Here is a 23047-nt window from a genome sequence, read left to right on the forward strand (position 1 = left end):
ACATAAAGCTCTTTATCAACAAAATTTTGGCGTCTGTATGGAAAAAATTAAGCAAGACTTACATAGATGGTCAACCCTTCATCTCACTCTAGCCGGAAGAATTAACATTGTTAAGATGAATATCCTTCCTAAACTTCTCTTTTTATTTCAAAACATTCCATTATATATCAATAAATCGTTTTTTAAACAGTTAGATTCAACAATAACCTCATTCATTTGGAACTCAAAACACCCACGTATCCGAAGAGCGACCCTACAAAGACCTCAGGCAGAAGGTGGCATGGCTTTACCTAATTTTCAGTTTTATTACTGGGCAGCAAACATACAAGCCATAAAAACCTGGATACAAATAAATGAACATTGTAGAAGAAAGATGTTCTCCTGAGCACCTTGTACTCTGAGTATTTGGTGACTAAAAACTTTCATTTCAGCAATGCTTGTAAACCCTGTTACGAAGGCTATTGAACTGACAAAAATATATTGTGCAAGGGCTCAACAAAATCAGTTTCTATATGATTCAAACTGTTTTCTAGGTTAACTTCCTCAAAGTAAATGAGACAGGGTGAAGAAGTCATAAGGTCGCAAGGGGTACGTGACATTTGTCTTTGGCCAATATTGGAGACTGTAAGAAAATGCTTAGTTAGAGATATAAGAAAAAAGCTTAGCTTTTATATATTGTTTTAAGGAACTAACCGTTGTTGTTGTTTTGCAGTACTTGTGTAATTGAAATCACAAGACAAAGTGCTATAAAAACTTTGGAATACCCTGACCGGGGGGCAGATGAAGGGCGGTGTCCTAGGACTGCACTTCTCTGTCATTTTACCTTTGCCTGATGTGTTTGAATAAGAGATTTTTTACTAACTTTAAGTATATCTCTCTGTCTTCAGTCACGAGAAACGACACCATAGAAAAAGTGTCCACAGTTTTCTGGCGCCCGAACGTGGGACAGGAGACGACCGGCTGACTCCTCGGGCGGGACCACCTCAGTGATCCGTCTTTTCAAACGGACTGCCGCCAATACGGGCCCCGGCAGCAGAGCAAGCAGCTCCGGCAAAGGTTAGGACTGCCCTGTCCTGAGACGGCTCCTGCGTGAGGAGCCTCCGGTCTCCTCTTTGGCTACATCCACGGTGACTGAACGGATTTCCAGACAGAGTTTAAACACTTCCAGGCTGGGGTAAGTTTTGGGGATTTCCAACCGCCTGGGAGGGCGAGTTTCCTGTTGGCCGTCTAGTCATACTCATATCTCAACGGGTTGCTTAAGGTGATGGAGACTTGACCCAAGCAGTTTGACGCATACGAAAGGTCTGACGAAGGGATACTGGCCTCACCCATATCCTAGACTCGGCTGGACGTATTGATGTAGTATTCTGCTGAACCGAATCGGACACGAAGTCACCTGAGCTGGAATCCGGAGATGTGAGAGGACAGGCTAACGGAACGTGTAATGGGGTGGATGGAAATATAAATAGAAAAGAGCACAGATCTTGCAGGTTTACTGTTAGGACGGGATAAATAAATCTACATACAAATAGGGAAATACCGTGTTCTCCTGGGAACTGGGACAGGACCGATAGCTAGTGTCTCCCCTTGGGACTAAAAGAAGGGAAGAGTAGGGAACAGTGAGTGGCACACTTAATACCTCGCTAATTCATACGGACAAGGGAATAGACGAATCAGTACATAGTTGGAAAAATTAATACAGGACTCAGGAAGAACAAGGGGACATAATGGGAACTTATAACAGTAAGCCTGCTAGTCGACGCTCTGAGGGCTTGAAATCATTTATGTTGGAAGGATTATTTTCGGAGGATCAGCAGACGCCACGTAAAAATGGGTCCCCTAGAAGCTCATTGAAAAGAAGACAGGGTTAGATTAAAAAAAAAAAAGAAAAGGGCATGTAGGACGTGGAATAAGCACAGTGGGGGTAGATGAGTGAGAAATAGGAAATTAGAAAAATATTATGTAGAAATGCACAAGGATGTTGTATGTAGAAATGTACGAGGATGTTGTAACAAAGGTCCGTGTTATGTATGACAGATTAAAGATCGTAATTTAAAGGCAGTACAGAAATGAATTATTGGCCGCGGAAAGTTAAAACTAGAAAGGAAAAAGAATAGTTATTTATAGCATTACAGAAAGTGCAAGCAGATTCGGGACCACAGTCGAATGAGAAGCAGAAGAAGAGCGAAAAAAAAAAAAAGACCCGTTATATCCCGCACTTGCTCCCCCACCTTTCCTACACTATCCACATCCACAGCCCCCACCTTCTCCTCCAGCGCCCACCGCACCAGAATTAAAAGATGATCCCTCGGGGTCTGGTTTCTTTGAAGAATATCATTATGATCCCTCATTACACACTGATCCGGGGGATGACAAAAGTAACGTAATGGGTGCGGCAGGTGGGTTTCACGATCCTAGAACCTCCATTTCACAACGCGCTAGAAGTCAAACCCCATTCCATCAGCCCCCTAATCAAAACACCACCTTTCAATCCCCCTTAAAGTCCCCCAAACCCCAGGCCCCTTATTCGAATGCCCCCTGATTGAGATCCCAAAACCCCCCGACATGATTCAACGCAACCTGCAGGAGCCAATAACCCCACTACTGTAATGATACATCGTAACTGGGACATTCAAGAGCTGAAGGACGTTGTGTCCGAATTGCCTGATACCAAAGTCATCGGTGGGTTAAAAAAAAAAAAAAAAAAAAAAATTCATAGAACAATTGCAGCAGCTGTATGATGCCACAGCATGGACTCAGGTGCTACGGAGAAAGCTTCTCACCACATGGGCAACTGTAAATCATGGACAACATAACGGAAACCCGTGGCAGTGGAACAAGGCGTTGCCTCAGGGCCGAAATGAAGGTCCCTTTATTACGCAATGGGAACATGTTAAAAATAATATTAAGGACAAGTATAAGAAAGACACAGACTGGTCTCTTATCTCGGCTGCCAAACAGAAAAAGAAGGACGAGACAGTAGACGAATGGGCACATCGTGTTCAAGATTTAATAACAAATCACTCTGGCTTAGACAATCCAGACAATTGAAGTAAAGCTGCAGTTCCCCTTTTCATGTCTGATCTGCGAAGTGACATTCAAAATAAAGTACGCACCTCCTGTATTGGATGGGAGGCTGCCGCGTTTGAGGAAGTAAAACGTCACGCAGCGCATGCTGAACGACAGAGAAAGCAGAAAGAGTCAGACACCCAGACAAAAGCTGATTGCAGCACAAATGAACTATTACACTGGTGGGGCCACTCCCGGCAGAAGTCGTGGACGTGGAGGATTTTTCCGGGGACAAGGGCGTGGACGGGGACGAGGTCGCGGATATATGTTACCTAATCCAAGTGGATCACCCACTCAGTTGCCTCCCCGTCCAGATCCAAACGCTACATCTTATGCTTGTTTCGGGTGTGGTGAAATGGGACACTTCCACCGCAATTGCATTATTGACTTTAATGGTGAATGGCACTGAAACTGTTTTCCTCGTGGACACCAGGAGCCACGCGCTCAAACCTTTCGCTGAAGGAGGTTCCTGCCTTGAACGAGACTGTTACTGTGCTTACTGCTTCCTGACAACCACATGTTTTACTGGTTTCAAAGCCTCTTCGAGTTCAGCTGCATTCCAGTAGTTCCACTTTAACACACCGATTTCTTTTAAAACAGCTCTGTCCAGTTAACCTTTTAGGAAGGGATCTCATGACAAAACTTTCTCTCTCTATTTTCTATGACTGAACAAGGATTTTTCTGTTCAGCCCCAAAGCTCCTGTGCCAAATCTCCCTCCTCACAGCCCTCTCACCATCCTTCTTAAAGCCCTACACTCCTTCCCCTCCTGCTTGTTTCCCCATCTCCAAGTCCCTGACACCTTACATTGCACTGCCCAATATTTTCCTGCAGAAGTAGACACCCCCTGGCTAGAATCTTTCCTTACTTCAGGTACTTGCCCCGAAACCCTTCACATCCCCTGTATTTTTATTTCATCCACAAAGGCAGCTGTGTCTGTCCATCTCACATGCTCACAGAATATTTTCTATCTAGGCAGCTCAGTGCCTCATATTTCCTTAGCCAAATCACGCACTGTTAAATGGGTGGAAATAGGACCATGGGTAGAACAATGTCTTAATAGAACAGACTGGTTACCTGTTGCTCCAGGTATTTTTGATACTTCAGACCATTTGATAACTAAAGTGGTGCTTCAAACTGATTTTTTAGTAAATCGTGCTTTGTGCCGTCCTTCCTCTTTTGCTTTTTCATTGCAAACCACTTCCCCTTCTTGGTTATCTATGCTCCCTGATTCATTGTGGTCACAGGGAAAGAATGATTATGGAAGGATAGCCCATTGTGAGCCTCTGGTGATCTACCCAAAATCCTCCATCCGACCGCACCGTGCCCAGTATCCTCTGTCTCCCAAAGCAGAGGCTGGCATTTCCGCCGTACATTCTGATCTCGTAAAACGCGGTGCCATTATTCCAATTAAATACTCTCCAGTTAATTCCCCTATTTTACCTGTAAAAAGGCTGACGGTTCATGGCGTTTCGTACAAGATTTGCGACAAGTCAATTCTGCCATCTTCCCTAGGGCTCCTATCGTCCCTAATCCTTCCACTATTCTTTCTACAATCCCTCCCTCTGCTCGTTATTTTTCAGTGATTGATTTAGCTAATGCTTTCTTTTCCATTCCTGTACACCTTGATTCTCAATTTTGGTTTGCTTTTACTTTTCAAAACCGCCGCTGGACATGGACCGTCATGCCTCAGGGATACACTGAAGCCCCTTGTGTATATGGACAAGCCCTTGCTCAAAATTTAGAAGGCTTTTGGCCGGACAGAGGTAGTATATTAATACAGTATGTAGATGATATTATGCTATGTAGCAATAATGAAGAGGACTGTACACGAGATACCCAGAAGTTATTATTGTTTATGGGGGACAATGGCCATAAAGTTTCTAAAGCTAAGCTGCAGCTAATTCAAACAACTGTAAAGTACCTAGGTCATGACATCACTTGCGGAACAAGAGCTCTCTCTAGCGATCGCATTAACACCATTCAAAATCTTCCCAGACCTGTCACAAAACAGCAGGTCATGTCTGTATTGGGCATTCTAGGCTACTGCAGACAGTGGGTTTTAAATTTTACTGAAAGAGCACAGCCGTTGTAACAATTGGCTAATACTACTGGCGTTCCTCTTTCGGGCCAGGTCCAATGGAATGAACAGGCTGACAAGGCTCTCCGTGACTTAAAAGCTGCTCTTCTTTCTGCGCCTGCGCTTGGTTTACCTGATCATCCTCGTCCATTCACTTTGTTCGTGGACGAAAAGCAGGGATTCATGAATGCAGTATTAACGCAGCTGCATGGGGATAAACAGAGACCGGTGGCCTATTTTTCTAAAAAACTGGATCCAGTAGCCGCAGCGCTTCCTCCGTGCCTTCGTGCTGTGGCTGCAACAACAGAAGCTGTATTAGCAAGCACGGATGTAGTTCTCATGAGCCCCCTTACAGTACAAGTACCTCATGCTGTACATTCCATATTAATACAGGCTAAAACCTCGCATCTCACCATTGCTAGGGCAATACACTATCAGAATGTACTGTGTACTTTGTCAAATGTTACAATAGAAAGATGCTCTACTTTAAATCCTGCCACCCTCCTTCCAACCGAAAATGAAGGTGAGCCACATAATTGTCATGATGAAATAGCAAAGGTTGTAAAGCCTAGAGTAGACCTACAGGAAACACCCTTCGAAATTGGAGAAATAATTTTTGTGGATGGATGCTCTTTAAGATTAGAAAACGGAGCACCCTCGACCAGTTACGCAGTGGTCCAAGGGGACCGCCTGCTGGAAGCAAATCGAATTCCATCAAGCTTAAGTGCACAAGCAGCTGAACTCATAGCACTCACTCGAGCGTGTCAGCTGTCCGAAGGAAAGATCGTAACAATTTATACGGATTCCAGGTATGCTTTTGGAGTCTGCCATGATCATGGAGTACTATGGAAACTAAGGGGATTTAAGACCAGTACTGTACTGGCAAACCCATTCAACATCAAAAATTGATCGAATCTCTTTTAGAAGCTATAACCAAACCATCGAAGCTAGCGATTGTTAAATGTCAAGCGCACAAAGGAAAACAGGATCCTGTTAGCAAAGGAAATGAATTAGCTGACCACTTTGCTAAAAAGGCTGCATATAATAACACACCAATTTCTTTATTCCAACAGAGAAATGACCAGGACCCTGATAACCAAATTATTTGTTTACAGAGTGCAGCCACAGACATCGAAAAAAGAAAATGGTCCAAAGAAGGGTCCCTTTCTGATGGAGTCTGGACTCATAAACACACTAACAAACCTTTTCTCCCAAAAGCCTCTTTCCCAGGAATGGCAAAAATAGCCCATGGCCTCGATCACGCAGGTAGAGATGCTATGGTTCGAGATGTTGAAAAACATTGGGAAGCTGTAGGTTTCTCTACATATGCAGAGCAATTTTGCAGATGCTGTGCATTATGTCAGAAGTTTAATGTAGGAAAGGGCACCCAGGTAAGTCCCGCCATTACACCTAACCCAATGGGTCCGTTTGAACATCTTCAAATGGATTTCATTGAACTAACACCGTCTAAAGGTTACCGTTATTGTCTAGTAATTGTTGATGTGTTCTCCCGATGGGTAGAAGCTTTCCCTTCAAAACACAACGATGCCAAAACAGTAGCTAAAGCATTATTCAAAGAGATTATTCCAAGATGGGGTATCCCTCAAAAATTACAAACAGATAATGGCACTCACTTTGTGAATTCCATTATAAATGAATTAACTACCTGGCTCCAAATCAATGTGCACCATTATTGTAAATACCATCCCCAAAGCGGAGGCATCGTAGAACGATGTAATGGCACCTTAAAAGCTAAGCTCGCAAAAATTTGTGAACAAACTAATTTATCATGGCCGGATGCACTACCCTTGGCTTTAATGGGATTGAGAGGACGGACACACCGACAATTGGGACTATCGCCGTTTGAAATTCTGACCGGACGTCCCATGCCCGTTGGCATGGTTGTAGGTAATGTGAGTTTGCATACTGTGGACAATGATCTTCTCTCTAGTCTTGCAGGTCTCCGAACCTCATTGAAGGACGTCCACCAGCAGGTTAATCAGGCCTGGAGAACCAGCCCACCTACTAAGGATTCACCAATTCCCTTGGGCACCTGGATCCTGGTTCGAGACACTCGGAGGAAACACTGGCATCAGCCTAGGTGGAGAGGACCGTTCCAAGTTCTTCTGTCCACATCACACGCTGTGAAAGTTGAAGGATTGCCGGCCTGGATTCACGCTTCACACTGCAAAAGATGGCATCCCTAACATTCATTCTCATTTTGATTACACTTTTACTGTTCTTCCTTCCATTATCCATTTTACGAGTGACATTGACTTTCCAAGTGGGGAAGACTGCCTCATTCCAGGTTGACTTTTGTGTAATTGTCCCCTGTAGTGGCAAACAAGAACAATGGGAAGAGTTTGACAAAATATGTTTGTGTGAGCTATCCTTATTATGAGGATGATTCAAGTGGATCCACTGACTCTGAATGTGCCTTCTGGAGTGATGTGTTTGCAAATACAGGACCACACGACTGGGGTTATGAACCCTGGCAGGCCACACAGTATGGCCTAAAGACTCGATTTTCTATTATAAAAGGACACGCCCCTCATGACTGTGCTGAGAACCATTGTAACCCTTTGATTATTACTTTAAAAGATCCCTCTTTGCATGATTCAGGAACTTATGTTTTAGCTGGGGCGGCACGGTGGCGCAGTGGGTAGCGCTGCTGCCTCGCAGTTGGGAGACCTGGGGACCTGGGTTCGCTTCCCAGGTCCTCCCTGCGTGGAGTTTGCATGTTCTCCCCGTGTCTGCGTGGGTTTCCTCCGGGCGCTCCGGTTTCCTCCCACAGTCCAAAGACATGCAGGTTAGGTGGATTGGCGATTCTAAATTGGCCCTAGTGTGTGCTTAGTGTGTGGGTGTGTTTGTGTGTGTCCTGCAGTGGGTTGGCACCCTGCCCAGGATTGGTTCCTTGCCTTGTGCCCTGTGTTGGCTGCGATTGGCTCCAGCAGACCCCCGTGACCCTGTATTTGGATTCAGCGGGTTGGATGATGGATGGATGTTTTAGCTGCATATGCAAGTGGTTCCGATCCACTAGGACTTTTTCAAATTAAAGGTTACTAATAATTCCCATGCTACTAAAACTTGCCAGCTTTCTCCTACCCTTTCTCCTGATTCACAACAGATTTCTTTTAAAATAATGAATATTTCTACTCTTTCATCCACCTTTTCTATTGTGTCCAAATATTTCACTGCTTCCATGGCTAAGGCTTATATGTTACACGAGGAGCGAATGCTCCAATTCTCTTCCTCCTCTACTTCTACTCCTTCCCCTTCTCCTATTCTTTCCCGTTCTGCTTCTATCTAACCTATATTTTTGTCTGTTCAAAAGGGGGGAGTGTAGAAGAAAGATGTTCTCCTGAGCACCTTGTACTCTGAGTATTTGGTGACTAAAAACTTTCATTTCAGCAATGCTTGTAAACCCTGTTACGAAGGCTATTGAACTGACAAAAATATATTGTGCAAGGGCTCAACAAAATCAGTTTCTATATGATTCAAACTGTTTTCTAGGTTAACTTCCTCAAAGTAAATGAGACAGGGTGAAGAAGTCACAAGGTCGCAGGGGGTACGTGACATTTGTCTTTGGCCAATATTGGAGACTGTAAGAAAATGCTTAGTTAGAGATATAAGAAAAAAGCTTAGCTTTTATATATAAGGAACTAACCGTTGTTGTTGTTTTGCAGTACTTGTGTAATTGAAATCACAAGACAAAGCGCTATAAAAACTTTGGGATACCCTGGCCGGGGGGCAGATGAAGGGCGGTGTCCTAGGACTGCGCTTCTCTGTCATTTTACCTTTGCCTGATGTGTTTGAATAAAAGATTTTTTACTAACTTTAAATATATCTCTCTGTCTTCAGTCACGAGAAACGACACCATAGAAAAAGTGTCCACAACATACACAGGCTTGGTCCGCAATAGAAGTAAAATCCTGTAGTACTTCTTTATATTCCCTGCTCTGCTCTCCAATAAATGAAAGTTATCGCAAATATACTAATAACCCAATTGTGCTTTACTCACTCAGAATATGGAACCAAATTAGAAAGCATTTTAAGATGGAAAATCTTTTATCAGTGGCACCTCTGTAAGAGAACCACCTCTTTCAACCTTCGCAAATATATCCAGTTTTTTGTAATACCTGGAAAAGTTTTGGTATTAAAATGCTCAGAGATCTTTATATAGACAACATATTTACATCTTTTGAACAATTACGTTCAAAATTCAACCTCCCAGCTACACATTTCTTTTACTATCTTCAAATTAGAAATTTTGTAAAACAGAAATTGCCCAATTTCCCCCACCTTGCACCCTCCACAATGCTGGAAAAAATACTGCTCAATTTCGAGGAAATAAACACTATTTCCGCAATATATAAAATCTTATTAGAGTCCCTACCTTTCAAAGATCCAAGAGGACATTGGGAAGAAGATCTCTTAATCAATATATCAGAAAAGGAGTGGAAGGTAGCAAAGCAGAGAATTCACTCGAGTTCTATATGCGCAAAGCATAGAATTATTCAACTAAAAATTATATATCGAGCCCATCTGTCTCGCTTAAAACTGTCCAAAATGTTTCCAGGGCAGGATCCAACCTGCGAACGCTGCAACCAAGCTCCTGCCTCACTGGGTCACATGTTCTGGGCCTGCACCAAACTAACATCATTTTGGACAAAAATTTTTAAGTGCCTCTCAGACAGCCTTGGTATCACAATCCCTCCTAACCCATTAACAGCTGTGTTCGGTGTTCTTCCAGATGGACTTGAATTGGAGAAGGACAAGCAAACGGTGATTGCATTCACTACACTTTTGGCACGCAGACTTATTTTGTTAAATTGGAAGAATCCTAATTCTTCTCTTATAAGTCAGTGGGAAACCGATGTTTTATATTATTTGAAATTGGAAAAAATCTAATTCTCAGTTAGAGGATCTGTATAAAATTTTTTCAAAACATGGCAGGACTTAATCAATATTATTTTAGAATAAGAGAAATAACTATTACCGCATTTAACTCCCTTCTCCATCTCTTATTTACATAGATATTTACTTCTCCCTTTCTTTTGTTTAATGTTGCCTTATTAAAAAGCCTTAAGCAATTTTCCTTTAGCTAAGCTCTCCTTCTCAGGGGTGGGGTTTGATTAATCTTCAAATTTGTTGGGTTATAAATTGATCTGTTTGTATGGAATGATTACAATGAAAATTAATAAAATAAAAATATAAAAAATGTTGAGACAATTTTTTGTTTTGTGAAACTTGGATAGCGTATTACTATAGAAAGCATCTGAGTAACAGAGATTTTAGCGCTTTCATCTATTATAATTGAATAATAGCTGTTGCCAATATCTTGCACCAATTCCTTGTGTAGTTCTGGACCTAAGATTTTAGTAATAAGAGCAGTGCACTTGCTGCAATGAAGTGATATGTTATTTATTACCCTGGACTGGGCATCTAATGATGGCAGCAACTCAGACAAGTAGTCCACTGTGGTAATGGAAATATAATAGGGAAGCTTTAGTTCTGCCTTTTTTGTTCATTTGAAATGTTTGGAAAAAAATACATTGCTGAATTGGTTTGCACTCAGTTGCCTATTTTTCTTTTTTAATATTATAAATATGTTTCTGTGTTTTTGCATGCACTAGAAGATTCTTTTTGTAAGCATGAAGTGGACACTTGCAGACAGCACAAAATGCTGCAGTGTCATCTCCCTGGGTTTAGCCATCCTATAAAAAAGAAACACTTGTAATGTTGTGAATACAAATATTTAATAATCAGTTCAGTTCAACTAATTGTCACTTTGTGATGTTTGCTAAATCAGTACAAAAATGGTGAACAAAGGTTCCTTTATCCGCATACCTGACTTTATATAGATTTTAAAACTAAGTTGTTGGCAGTTTTATACCACATATTAGCAAAATGCAATCATTTAAATAGTAAAGATGCTACCTATAAACTGTGGCTCTATGCTCCATTTATTGGAGAATCTCTGCCTGTTGCATAATGCTTTAGGAGTTGTCATTATGAGCGGTAATATAATGAAAAATGTCGATTTTTATCTTGAAAAGTCAAATCGACAACTTCACACAACACCAAAAACTAACACCAGCCCTAGATTTGGTTGTTTGCTTAACAGGAACCCTGAATGGTGTTAATAAAGTTTGGAAAATTAACAGGAACAGTACAGACTGGGGAGGGACAAGCATGCCGCTATCATTTGGCTTGTCAATCTCAAACCACTGCTACCCATAACAAATTATACATGAGGTTGGAGAGAGGGGTCGAGTAATGACAGGTGGCCGTTGAAATATGAAGTATGTTGTGTACTGCTGGATGATATTGTTCATGAAGTACTTGGAGTGGTGAAGTTAAATACAGAATCATGTTTCCATAATAAAGTAAATGAAATTCAAAAACCCCCCATGTAATACTTTTGACTCCCCATATTTCCCCCTATCAACCACCCCTCGTATTTTTCCCCCAAAAAATGGAAGGATTCCCCCTGACCTGGCAACCCCATACACTGCCTATATATAAACTTAATTTTGATCAAATAAAAGCTTTGGGTAAAAAAAGAAAGGTGAAGATGTTTAGAAGGTTGATGATATGAGCATCGGGTGGTCTTCTACTAAGGCCTTCTGTGAGGATGGCAGTCTGCCCACCAATTCCTAGCCACATTCTGTGGAGTTGAGGATTTTGATGTGTGGTGACCTACAAGAACATATACTTGTTGTTGCTCCAAACTGTAAGTACACTCTCTGTCCCTTCAATAATACCTCCAAAACAGGCTATTCTCTACATTCTTCCAAAACCAAAAAGAATAAGTCTCAAGAACTAACATTAATGATTGGTTAAATAATACTGTTATCTCTTATTTATTTAAGCAGACACTAACTACTATTTTTCTCAAAATAATGACTATACTGTATAGTTTAATAGTAACTGTGTAATTCAATGAATGTCAAATAGACAAATGTTCCATTAATCACATAAATGAGTATATACCATATATGTGCTTTATATAATATTGCAGCAAAATCCTTACCCACACTGTTCTGTAATTTTATAAGTATAAATCAAGGTTCATATATACTATAATCACAGAGCAGACTTCTTAATAAGGCTTACAAATTCACCAAAATATTTTTTCTAAGTTCTAACTGTCTATGTTGCCTTTTTTCTATCAGACTTCTCTTCCAGTATTTAAAGACACCTTCTATTACTCTGCTTAAGCAGGACACCTGCACAGCTATGTATATTGTAACCTTCTGTCTGTTGATTGGTTGGCAAGTGTTTGTTTTAACTGTTTGACTTTTTCTAGACATTTTCATAATGGGTGATTTTTTGTATTTAATTATGTAGAAGGATGCCAAACTTTTGAACTTACAAGAAGAATTACTTTTAATTTCTCAAGTCAGACTAAATCAACTCTCTTTGGTTAGATTGTGAGAAGCTATATATAAGCAGGCTAAGATTTAAAAGTAAGGAAGCCGTGCTAATGATGTCCTTAAGCAATGATTTATTTTACTATTACTTTCTACTCTATTGCTTTGGATTCTGAATAAGGGAGAGCTAAAACTGAATAGCTTGAACCAAATCAATAATAAAAATCTTGCATAGCTTCGTTGATCCCTTCAGATGGGTGGATTATACTGTGAAAATGTCTCATGTGCTAGCAAACCAGCAACACCCACATGCGACTCATAAGTAGCTGAGGAACACTGGGTTAGGTGTAACTGGAACTGTAATACTTGTTTTAGTTGTTTTGTGAGATTATTGAGGTGCAATAGACAATATTTACAAAAAGGGACACAGTGTTTCAAAACAGGGGGACCCCTTGTGCCAAACAGTATAACTTTGCACTGCTGCAGGATATGACATCTAAATTTGACAAAATGATAGCTAACAGATTTGGACAAAAAAGACACTTGATTCCAGGGTTGTGCATTGTTAAATGCCTTGGTTATGTACATCTTTTTGTATTTTGAGAGGAATTAATAACCAATTTTTTGTGGTTTATTTCATTGATAATGGTGTAAACAAAGGTTTTTAATCATACAAATACTTTCTTGAAAATCTGAAAATATGAAGTGTTACAACTGGCTATTCTTCAGCCATTTACAGCTCTTTTATTACATAAGCAGAATAATAGCCACTTATGTTTTGGGTATATAATTTAAGTGCAATAATGCTAAAACTCCTTAGTGCAAAAGGGGTTAACTGACTTACTGTAGTGTGAGAGTGTGTCCTGATACTGATGTTGTAGGTTCCAGCTTTGCAACTATGACGTGGAGAAAGCAGGTTTAGAAAATGATTGGATGAATGCAATAAAATAGTCACCAAATGATAAAAGCAAGGGGCTTTAATTCTTGTTATTGATTTCAAACAAAAGATCTATTTTAAAGTTCTACCATAATCAAATGCCATTTGTGACACCTTAAATTATCAGCATTCAAGAAGCCAGATCCTTACATTACTCATTCACCAATCAGGAAGCATTTCGACTAAAGTATTGCTAACCCAGTACTGGGCAACATGTTGATACAGTAGCTATCCACTATGGACTCCTATTATTTTCAACATTACAAAGATATGATATCAGGCAGATAGGAAGGTCCAAATTAAATGTGAATGTTTAAGTGAATGGCACCATTTCTGATCTCGACCAAAATAAAGAAAAGATAAAAATGGTTTAATATTAAGTTATGAAAATTTTCTGACAGCCCAGGTATCACAAATATAACCTTAAGTAATCTGAAAAGTATCTAGGTTTAAAGTCTGCATGAAAAATGCCTTTCATGACTAGAATTGCTATATGTTCAAGTATGTACACTCTCAAAACATTCTTCCTACAATTACCAAACAGTGCATAGTGGGAAAAATATAAACTATTATAAGAACTGAAAGTTGACTTTTGATAATCAAAGCTAAAACATTTAATCTACTGCTTTTATAAAGGAATACTGGTGAAAATTAATCAGTTTGAGGAAACAATGAAACATATAAAATGTTTTACAAACAACTGACCAGTTATTAATATTTACACTTCCAATTGTAAGTTAGGAATTGTGAGACTATGTGGAAGATATTTAAATGTTACACCAATATAAGATAGGTATCATTTGATTGGAAAATGGGAATTCAGGTATGGAGTGCTTGACACCTAATGATTGTCTCTCCTAAATTAAATACAATTGACATATTGAAATAGACATGGCAAATAATTTAATCTCAATTCCAGTTTTATACATCACATTTTGTACAATTACAGAAGGGCAACACACCCCCATTTTCTATGGAATTAGCATTTTTAAAAACTTTTGAATGTAGAATTAATTTTAAACAGGAAAAAAAATCTTAACAAAATTAAACTTGGTACCTCTCTTTAACTTATCAAGTATGATTTTTACAGTGTTACAAAATTAGAGCATTATGAATTTTTTGGGTTGTTTCAGTGAAATCTTCCTGTATAAAGTATAAATCTCACTCAGTTGTGAGATGGTACAGGAAACTCAGGTCTACTCAGTGTACCAGAATGTTGTAGATTGGAATGAGCTGTCCCAGTTTAACACTAGAATTACCAGAGCCTACGAAAAAACTCGTAGATCCGGCCCACCTTAAATCGCTTCTTAAAACCCTTCTCACCTCTCCGCCAGCGTCTTTTGTCATCTAAATGTACTGATAAAGACAAGCTGCCAGCAGCCGGCTATTCCATCCCCCCAACGACTTAGAACGTAAACAGGCTTTTCCCAGCTAATGCCTTGATTGATTATCTGGGAGTGAAGTGGAGTTTTAGAGTAGAAATAATAAGATTGTTATTTGGAACACACGCATTTCATATGTGTTGCATTTCTACAGTAATCTGTGTAAACACATTGTTAAAACAGAAACGGTTTACAATATTCTAGTAGCAAATGACAAAATGTAGGCATAAACTATATAATGTATGAAGCCTGAAGTCCAAATATCAAAGAAACACTTTCACAAAAGGTACAAAAAAAAAGCCACCGCCAAAAAAAGCCGCCTTAGTGTGCGACTTTGACACGCATTAGCTATCACTGCTTCCGTGGCGCAACAGTATCAGTTGCTGACTGGGAATCCAAAGGTCATGAGTTCAATCCTGCACAACTCCATTTTGAGAAGTGTTCTTATTTTCACTATTTTAGAATAAAAAGATACATTTGATTTCAGTCTGTAACAGCCGGTGTAATTTATGATATTTGTAAAGGTTAGCTTTATTTTTTTTTAAAATTCACTTTTCATTGTCTCAGTCGCGTTCAGGATACTTCCCTACCGCCCCCCACCTGACACTGCGGTTTTCACATAAAGACGCTCTATAGTTCTGCAGTGTATCACGATACATACGACCACGTGTTTTTTTTCCCCCAATATTGCCAGTCCCCACGTGTTGCTGTATGCTGTTTCTTTTGTACTCCCGGACATGCAGAGGAAAGCATAGTAAAGAGCAGTAACTTCTGCGCTATATGCAATCATCAGACACTCCCCATCTGATGCTGTTTTCACATAAAGACGCACTAAAGCTCTGCAGTGTACTTGTGACTGCATTGTCGTACCAATGCTTGTGAACTGAAGTGTCTGCATGCACTTTTCGTGGCATTATACGTGTATTTTTTGAGCATGCCCATGTAGCTCAAACACAGGAACATATGTTGATGTAAAGTATAACAAAACAAGTGCACTTTTATTCAAGACTATAACCAAAGAAAAAAGAAAGCAAGTTACAGTAGGCGGTTGATATGACAGCTTGTGTGGTGCAATGCTAAGAACTGCTGATTTCCATTCCGTGCTATATAACTGTTAACATTTGAATCTGATGATTGCATATAGCGCTGTCTTATTCAGTGTGCGCAAGAACATGCAGGTGGCCAGTTGCTGCGTGCTACAACGCACATTTTAAAAAAGAAAGAGACAAATATATGTGACGTTTTGAAGAAATCATTTTATGACGCGAATAGTACCAATCAGAAAACATCGTCGAAGTAATGCAATATTATTTGAAAATGAACAGCGTCAGATCGGGTGTGAAGTTATACTGGCGCTGTTTGAGTCAGATCAGAAGCTGAATAAGCAGAAAAAGCTCCTGTTCTGACTCTAAGTAAAAAAGCATGAATTAATCAACAGAAATAACCGCGATTGACATTTTAAAGATAACGATTTACAGTGCATACCAATTTATAAATTCAATGTCCGTTTGAGGAAAAAAAAAAAAAACACTTCCTTCAAAGCTGAGAATCGAACTCACGTCTTTATAGCACGACAGGGCTGTTGTGCCCCAAGTTAGCAAACTGTAGCGTTAAGCCACGGAAGCTGTTGTATCATCCTTGAACCTTTTGTGAAAATGTTTATTTGATGTTTGGACTTCAGGCTTCACAGATTCTATAGTTTATGCCTACATTTTGTAACATTTATTACTAAAATATGAAAAAATTTCTGTTTTTGCAATGTGTTTACACAGATTACTGTAGAAACGGAACACGCATGAAATGCATGTATTCCAAATAGCGATCTATTATTTTCATTCTAAAACTCCAGCAGTTCAGTCACTCCCAGATAATCAAACAAGCCATGAGCTGGGAAAACTTAGTGAACGTTCGGCGATGGTGGGGGGTGGAATAGCCGGCTGCTCGCTGCTCCTCTTAATTGGCACATTTAGAAGACAAAAGAGAGGTGAGAATGGTTTTAAGGTGGGCCGGATCTACGAGTTTTTTCGTAGACTCTGGTAATTCTAGTGTGAAACTGACCCTCGTGTAGCAAATTTTAACTGAAATAAAATGCAAGTGTAAGAGAGCAGATATATGAGCTCGTTCAGTAACTAAGGCCAGTAAACAATTGTACAGCTGACTATCTACTTTACATGTGTTCTTTTTGCTTAGTGGGGGCTGGGTGGTCTCTTTCCTTGGAACCCCTGCAGATTTTGTTTTTTTCTCCAGCCGTCTGGAGTTTTTTTTGTTTTTTCTGTCCTCCCTGTCCATCGGACCTTGGTTTATTCTATGTTAATTAGTATTGCCTAATTTTATTTTTATATTTTTGTTTCTTCAACTTGTAAAGCACTTTGAGCTAAATCATTTGCATGAAAATGTGCTTTATAAATAAACTAGACAAAGAGCCTGTTTCGACAACGTAAGATGAAACGGGCACAAGTTTGTGTCAGCAGTGTATGAAGAACAAATGATAAGTAACGAAGAAGTTGTTTGTAATGATTGTAGTCTGCTTTACTTATTACTGTACAGGCTTGTACTGTTAGTTGATGAATTTTCCAGGCCTATAGTATAATATTGAATGATGAATGTTCCAGTACAATATGGAATAGTAATAAGTACAGTAATCCCTCGCTACTTCGCGGTTCACTTTTCGCAGATTCACGACTTCGTGGATTTTATATGTAAGCATATCTAAATATATAACACGGATTTTTCGCTGCTTCGTGGGTTTCTGCGGACAATGGGTCTTTTTACTTGCTTCCTCAGTTGGTTTGCCCAGTTGATTTCATACAAGAGATGCTATTGGAGGATGGCTGAGAAGCTACCCAATCAGAGCACGCAGTTAAGTTCCTGTGTGCTGCTGATTGGCTCAGCGACGGAGTGTTGCATTAACCAGGAAGTCTCATCTCACTCATTCAGCATTAACGTGCTACTGCTACAGGGGCCGTGTCCAAGCACCAACAGAAGATGCAAATGATTGCAGAAAAGGTAAAAGTTTTGGATATGTTGAAGGAAGGGAACAGCTACACCGCTGCAGGACACCATTACAGCATAAATGAGTCCACGATTCTTTTTATTTAAAAAGGAGGAAAAGCATATAAGGTCTACGGCCGCAGTGTCCTTTAACCTGAGCGCAAAATGAGTTGCAAGTGGAAGTGATAAGGCAGTAGTCTGGATGGAATCTGCTTTAGGAATCTTTGCAACAAGGTCGACGACGTCATGACCGCCTACAAGCTGCTACGTGTACTTCGCTATACAGTAAATGTAAACTTATCTACCGATTTCATATTGCTTAGCAGTTGTCCCTGTTATTAATAGAGTAAATGGTGGGTTGTAAACAATACAGGGAGGGTTTAAAAACGTCCAAATACACGTTAAATAATTAAATAAATATGGTGTCCCTACTTCGCGGAAATTCAGTTATCGCGGTCGGCCTTGGAACCTATCTCCCGCGATAAGTGAGGGATTACTGTATAAGCACCACAAACCTGATATAGGTGTATTGAATGAATGTGTAATTGAATCAGAATGCGTAATTAGGCCTCGAGCTGTAGTCAAAATTGCCTTTCAGGCCTCCAGAGCTTTAATGGAAATCGCCTTTTTTTTGTGGCCGTAAATCCGCCGCCTGCCGCAATGTTGGGTTGGATGTCGGTCTCGTAAGGTTTTTTGGGCAGCTGCACAGAAGGCGACTGCGCATTCGGCTTAGGACGTGCGCAGAAGGCGACTGCGCATTCGGCTTTGGGCGGACGTGAGTGAGTTAGTGAGTGAGGAGGCAGGCAAATTATGTATTAAGATGTTGTTGTTTTCCTGGAAATGCTTCTATGATTTTGTGTTTGAATTTTTTTCTTTTGTTTCAGTGTCATTAGGCATAGAGTTCATGGTAGACCATTGCAGAAGAATGATTGCGCTGCAATGAAATTACACTTGCCATTAAGATGTGTGGTATTTTTGGTACTTTGGATTTTCATTTTTATCTCTTTCTTATTAAAATCACTAACAGAATAATCACCATTGGTGTTTTGATAGTTCATTTCTTGTTACCATAATTAAACTTTGTTTTACAAGAAGTAGTTTCATAGCAAAAATTAGAGCACAAAAAATAGCACCCACCATTTAAAAGCTGCAGATAATAATACATTAGCAACTGTGGTAGTGGATGGAGACAAAAAATGCCATAGACTTGTGGAATAATAAAAATTTGAATCAATGTATTAAATAATAGTTGAACGAAGAATCTTGGGCTGAGGACCTTTTGACCTAGTCCAAGGGAGGGGAAGAAGATTTCGTGACTACACCTTAGTGCAATGAATAAACAAGTCTGAATCGTCTTGGTGATTACTATCTGTGTGCATTTGAGTGGATGAAAAATATATTATGTAAACCAGCTGATGGTAAGAAAATGTATATGTACGGTATATGTATTTGCAAGTGTAAGAGTTTTTTTTTGTATTAGCCATATGAAGGTGTATATATTGACTCAACAGGCGTGCCTAGAGGTGTCCCTAACAAATTCAAAGCAAGAGATCAAGTAGCTGCGGGTTTTGAATCTCTTATTCCCATAATCACCATCAATAAAAATGTGGATTGGATAAATTATTTGTATTACAATCAACAGCGTTTTCTAAATTTTACTGAAGAAGCTGTTGAAGGAATACATGAACAATTAGATAAAACCTCCCTTATGACCTGGAAAATCGCCTAGCACTAGATATGCTTTTAGCCGAAAAAGGTGGTGTTTGTGCTATGTTCGGTGATGCTTGCTGCACGTACATTCCAAATAATACTGCCCCGGATGGCTCCATTACCCGTGCCCTCGCTGGTCTGACCGCTCTCTCCCTAGAATTGGCTGAAAACTCTGGCATAGATACCCCTCTTGATGAATGGTTTATATCCACCTTTGGTTCTTGGGGCCAATGGTTTAAATCCATTTTTGTTTCCCTTTTAGTTGCTTTAACTGTTATTCTTTTGATTGGCTGTTGTCTTATTCCATTACTCCGTTATTTTATCCAGAAGTTTTTCACTGCCTCAGTAACTAAAGCTTATTTCCTCCACACAGAACGCATGCATCTTCTCTCCCAGCCCCAATCCACTTCTCAGTCAACTCTCGATCAAGATTGTTTTGTTTGAACTATTCTTTGTTCAAAAGGGGGGAATGTGGAATAATAAAAATTTGAATCAATGTATTAAATAATAGTTGAACAAAGAATCTTGGGCTGAGGGCCTTTTGACCTAGTCCAAGGGAGGGGAAGAAGATTTCGTGACTACACCTTAGTGCAATGAATAAACAAGTGTGAATCGTCTTGGTGATTACTATCTGTGTGCATTTGAGTGGATGAAAAATATATTATGTAAACCAGCTGATGCTAAGAAAATGTATATGTACAGTATATGTATTTGCAAGTATAAGAGTTTTTTTTTGTATTAGCCATATGAATGCATTAAGATTGTGATGAAGGAAAGTTAAAAGGCTGATAAGTATTAGAGCTTTAATATAGAAAATAGCCACAAGATGAATAAAAGAAATAAATCAAGGGTGGGTCAGCTTTTGGGAGACCGCACCCTGTCCTAGTAAGGAAAGGGCTGCTTGTGAAGCTGCAACCATAAGATAAGCTTTGCGTACGTGACTGAAAAATTATAAAAAGCCTGCTGTGAAAACGAGCAGGGCCTGTGACGTGATACTGTCAGTGACTAGCTGCCAGGCTCTGTGCAGACCTCTGCTTACCAAGAAGAGAAAGTAATAAAAGATTTCTGTTTGTTCAAATCAGTGTCTGCCTGCTGTTGTCTCGAACCTTTGACTACAGACTCAACAGACACAGAAGCCAGTTAATACAGAGAACAGATCAAAGAAGCAGGTTCAAACATTTGATGTAAGTGCAGTGGTAAGGCTGTTGGGAAATGAAAGGAACTAAACTTGTACATAGAATTACATGAGGCTATATGTAGGATTTCAGTTGTGTAATAACCTCATAAACCTATTGTAAAAGAAACCCCTGGTGGGATGAGAGGTGCAGGTAAGAAAAAGTGGTACAGGACAAGGGCAGGACATTGCAAAGTGAGAAACAATTAGGCAGTGCAGCTGTATATTGGAAAATGTAAGCAAAGAGAATGGATATGAAGTTCCTGGGAAGTAATAAGATTTAACAGAAAAAAATGACATGCTGTCAAGAGTACAGTAAATGTGCCCAGAAATTGTTTAAAGAGTTAAGCATGAAATGCATAAAGAGGTTTTCATAATGGATGCATGAACTTAAATGAACGTAAGACAGATGAGCAACTACACAAGGAATTGATAAAGTCACCACATCCATGGAGACAGGATAGACAGGTTTAAGCGTTTTATTATGAATCTTGGAGACACGCCTGTGGTGTTGTAAATTGTTTTATACTTCACAATTGTTTCTCTCACCTATGCAAACCTTCCTGTGTGTGGGTTGAGTGACATGTACACAATTTACAGTGTTTATTTGTAGAATAATAAAATAATACCATTTTTACCAAGAAATCTCAGCTGTATTCTGAGAAGAATGTCATCACTTCCATTCTCAAATCTTTGACAAGATCTCAGTGCTTTAATTTGGTACAACTATTATTTCACCTCCCTAACAGATCATAAGCCTACTTTGAGCCTGCTACACAATTAAAAAAACATTATTTCTTTACCACACATTACCAGGCAACACTTCTAAACTGGTATAGAAGTATTCAATATTACATACAATAGCTCACATATTTTTTTAATTAATCAGGCAAAAAAAAATGTTACAAACTATCATGGCATTTATACATATATAATATGCTTCTTTAACATGTGCAATAAATAAACACAAATAAATAAGTAGAGGCCACTCTTTACCTTGGTAAGTGAGTAGGAAAAATAATATTCTGCTGTATACAATATTTAGTAAATTTCTTTTACTAAATCATGCAATATATTAAATATTAGTAATGTATTTTTATTACATCAGCACGTATAATGTCAACTCAAATCTGGTTTTGTAACAGTTTATTTAGTGCTCTTCACATTAGGTGGACTCCAGTTGCTGCGGATTGTTAAGCTTAATTGCCATAAAAACTACTGTGGTGATGTAACCAATTGCAGTTGACATGAAAAAGCTATTTAATAAAAGAGAACCTGCCTTGTTTAACCAATAAAAATAAGAAGGTGGGTAAATACGAGTGAATCAGTAGAATTGTGAAAAAGAAATAAACATGAAGAAAAGCATCAACTGAATGATTTTCTGCCTTCTGTAAAGTGGTTTCACTGGCATTTTTATAGAGCATCCTGGAAGCATAGAATCTGCCAAGTGTTTTTTCTTGTGCGATTTACTTCTAAAGTCAAGAAAGTAACTGCACAATGGATTATTTATGACAGAAATAGTGCTAACACTGTACATTTACATTAAGTTATTACAATCCTGATGAATTTTTATCTTCTTTGCATATTATTTGAAATACAAATTGAATATGTTCATACAGTATTTCTCTGTCACCCATTGAATTTAACAGATATTGCCATTGTTTACCATTCCTAGCTGGGGAGAGGACGCAGGCGCTGGCTGTTCGCCGCTTCTCCACGCTATATTCATTATTTAAGCATTTGCATTACTTGAATGTCGTTTGATTGTAGCTATTTTCTGGATATTATACAGAACTTTAGCATCTAGCAGCTGTAATTTGCTGTTAACGCCTTACAGCATTTAATATCATTGCTTTTGGGAGAAATCCTACCTGCGGCAGTTGTTGGGCCGACTTGCATTGTGTAATCGGCACTAGCCTGTTATCGGTCTCCAACTGGCTGATACTGACTGATACCACTTGAGTTTTCCGTGGATGGCATTTGGGATTTCTTGTGGAATACCTCGTAATGTTGTCATCTGAACTAAGGCTTCTGGAGTCGATTGCAAACTGCCCACATTTCATCCGCCAGTATTCTGCCTGCTATTACATTTCCTGGATGTCGGCTCTGTCGTTGGGGATCTTGGTGATTGTCTTGCTTCTGGAGTCCTTTGCAATTTGCACCACAGCTGTCCAACTGTGCACATCTCCTCCACTCGCCGGCATGCTTCGGTATCTGTCATCCCAACTGTTGGAGCTCAACAACCACAGCCTTCCATTAGACATCACAGTCATCAAACAACTTTGAGTCCTCCGTCGCCCCCCTTGTCCATAGGTGGTCTGGTCAGCGGT

General features: G+C 39.6%; 1 protein-coding gene and 1 long non-coding RNA gene across 2 annotated transcripts in view; both read right to left on the bottom strand.

Annotated features, from left to right (window-relative positions):
* The window catches only part of cntnap2a (contactin associated protein 2a), a 1161044-nt gene that overhangs the window by 1124041 nt on the left and 13956 nt on the right, over positions 1-23047 (bottom strand). The gene's annotated exons all lie outside the window — the stretch shown is intronic.
* LOC127528379 (uncharacterized) lies at positions 5401-5774 on the bottom strand. The gene is made up of 2 exons (XR_007935261.1): positions 5680-5774; positions 5401-5591 (listed from the first exon to the last, which is right to left on the bottom strand). It is a non-coding gene; the product is annotated as an uncharacterized LOC127528379 (long non-coding RNA).

Source organism: Erpetoichthys calabaricus, chromosome 6 (genome assembly GCF_900747795.2).
Source record: "Erpetoichthys calabaricus chromosome 6, fErpCal1.3, whole genome shotgun sequence".
NCBI lineage: Eukaryota > Metazoa > Chordata > Cladistia > Polypteriformes > Polypteridae > Erpetoichthys > Erpetoichthys calabaricus.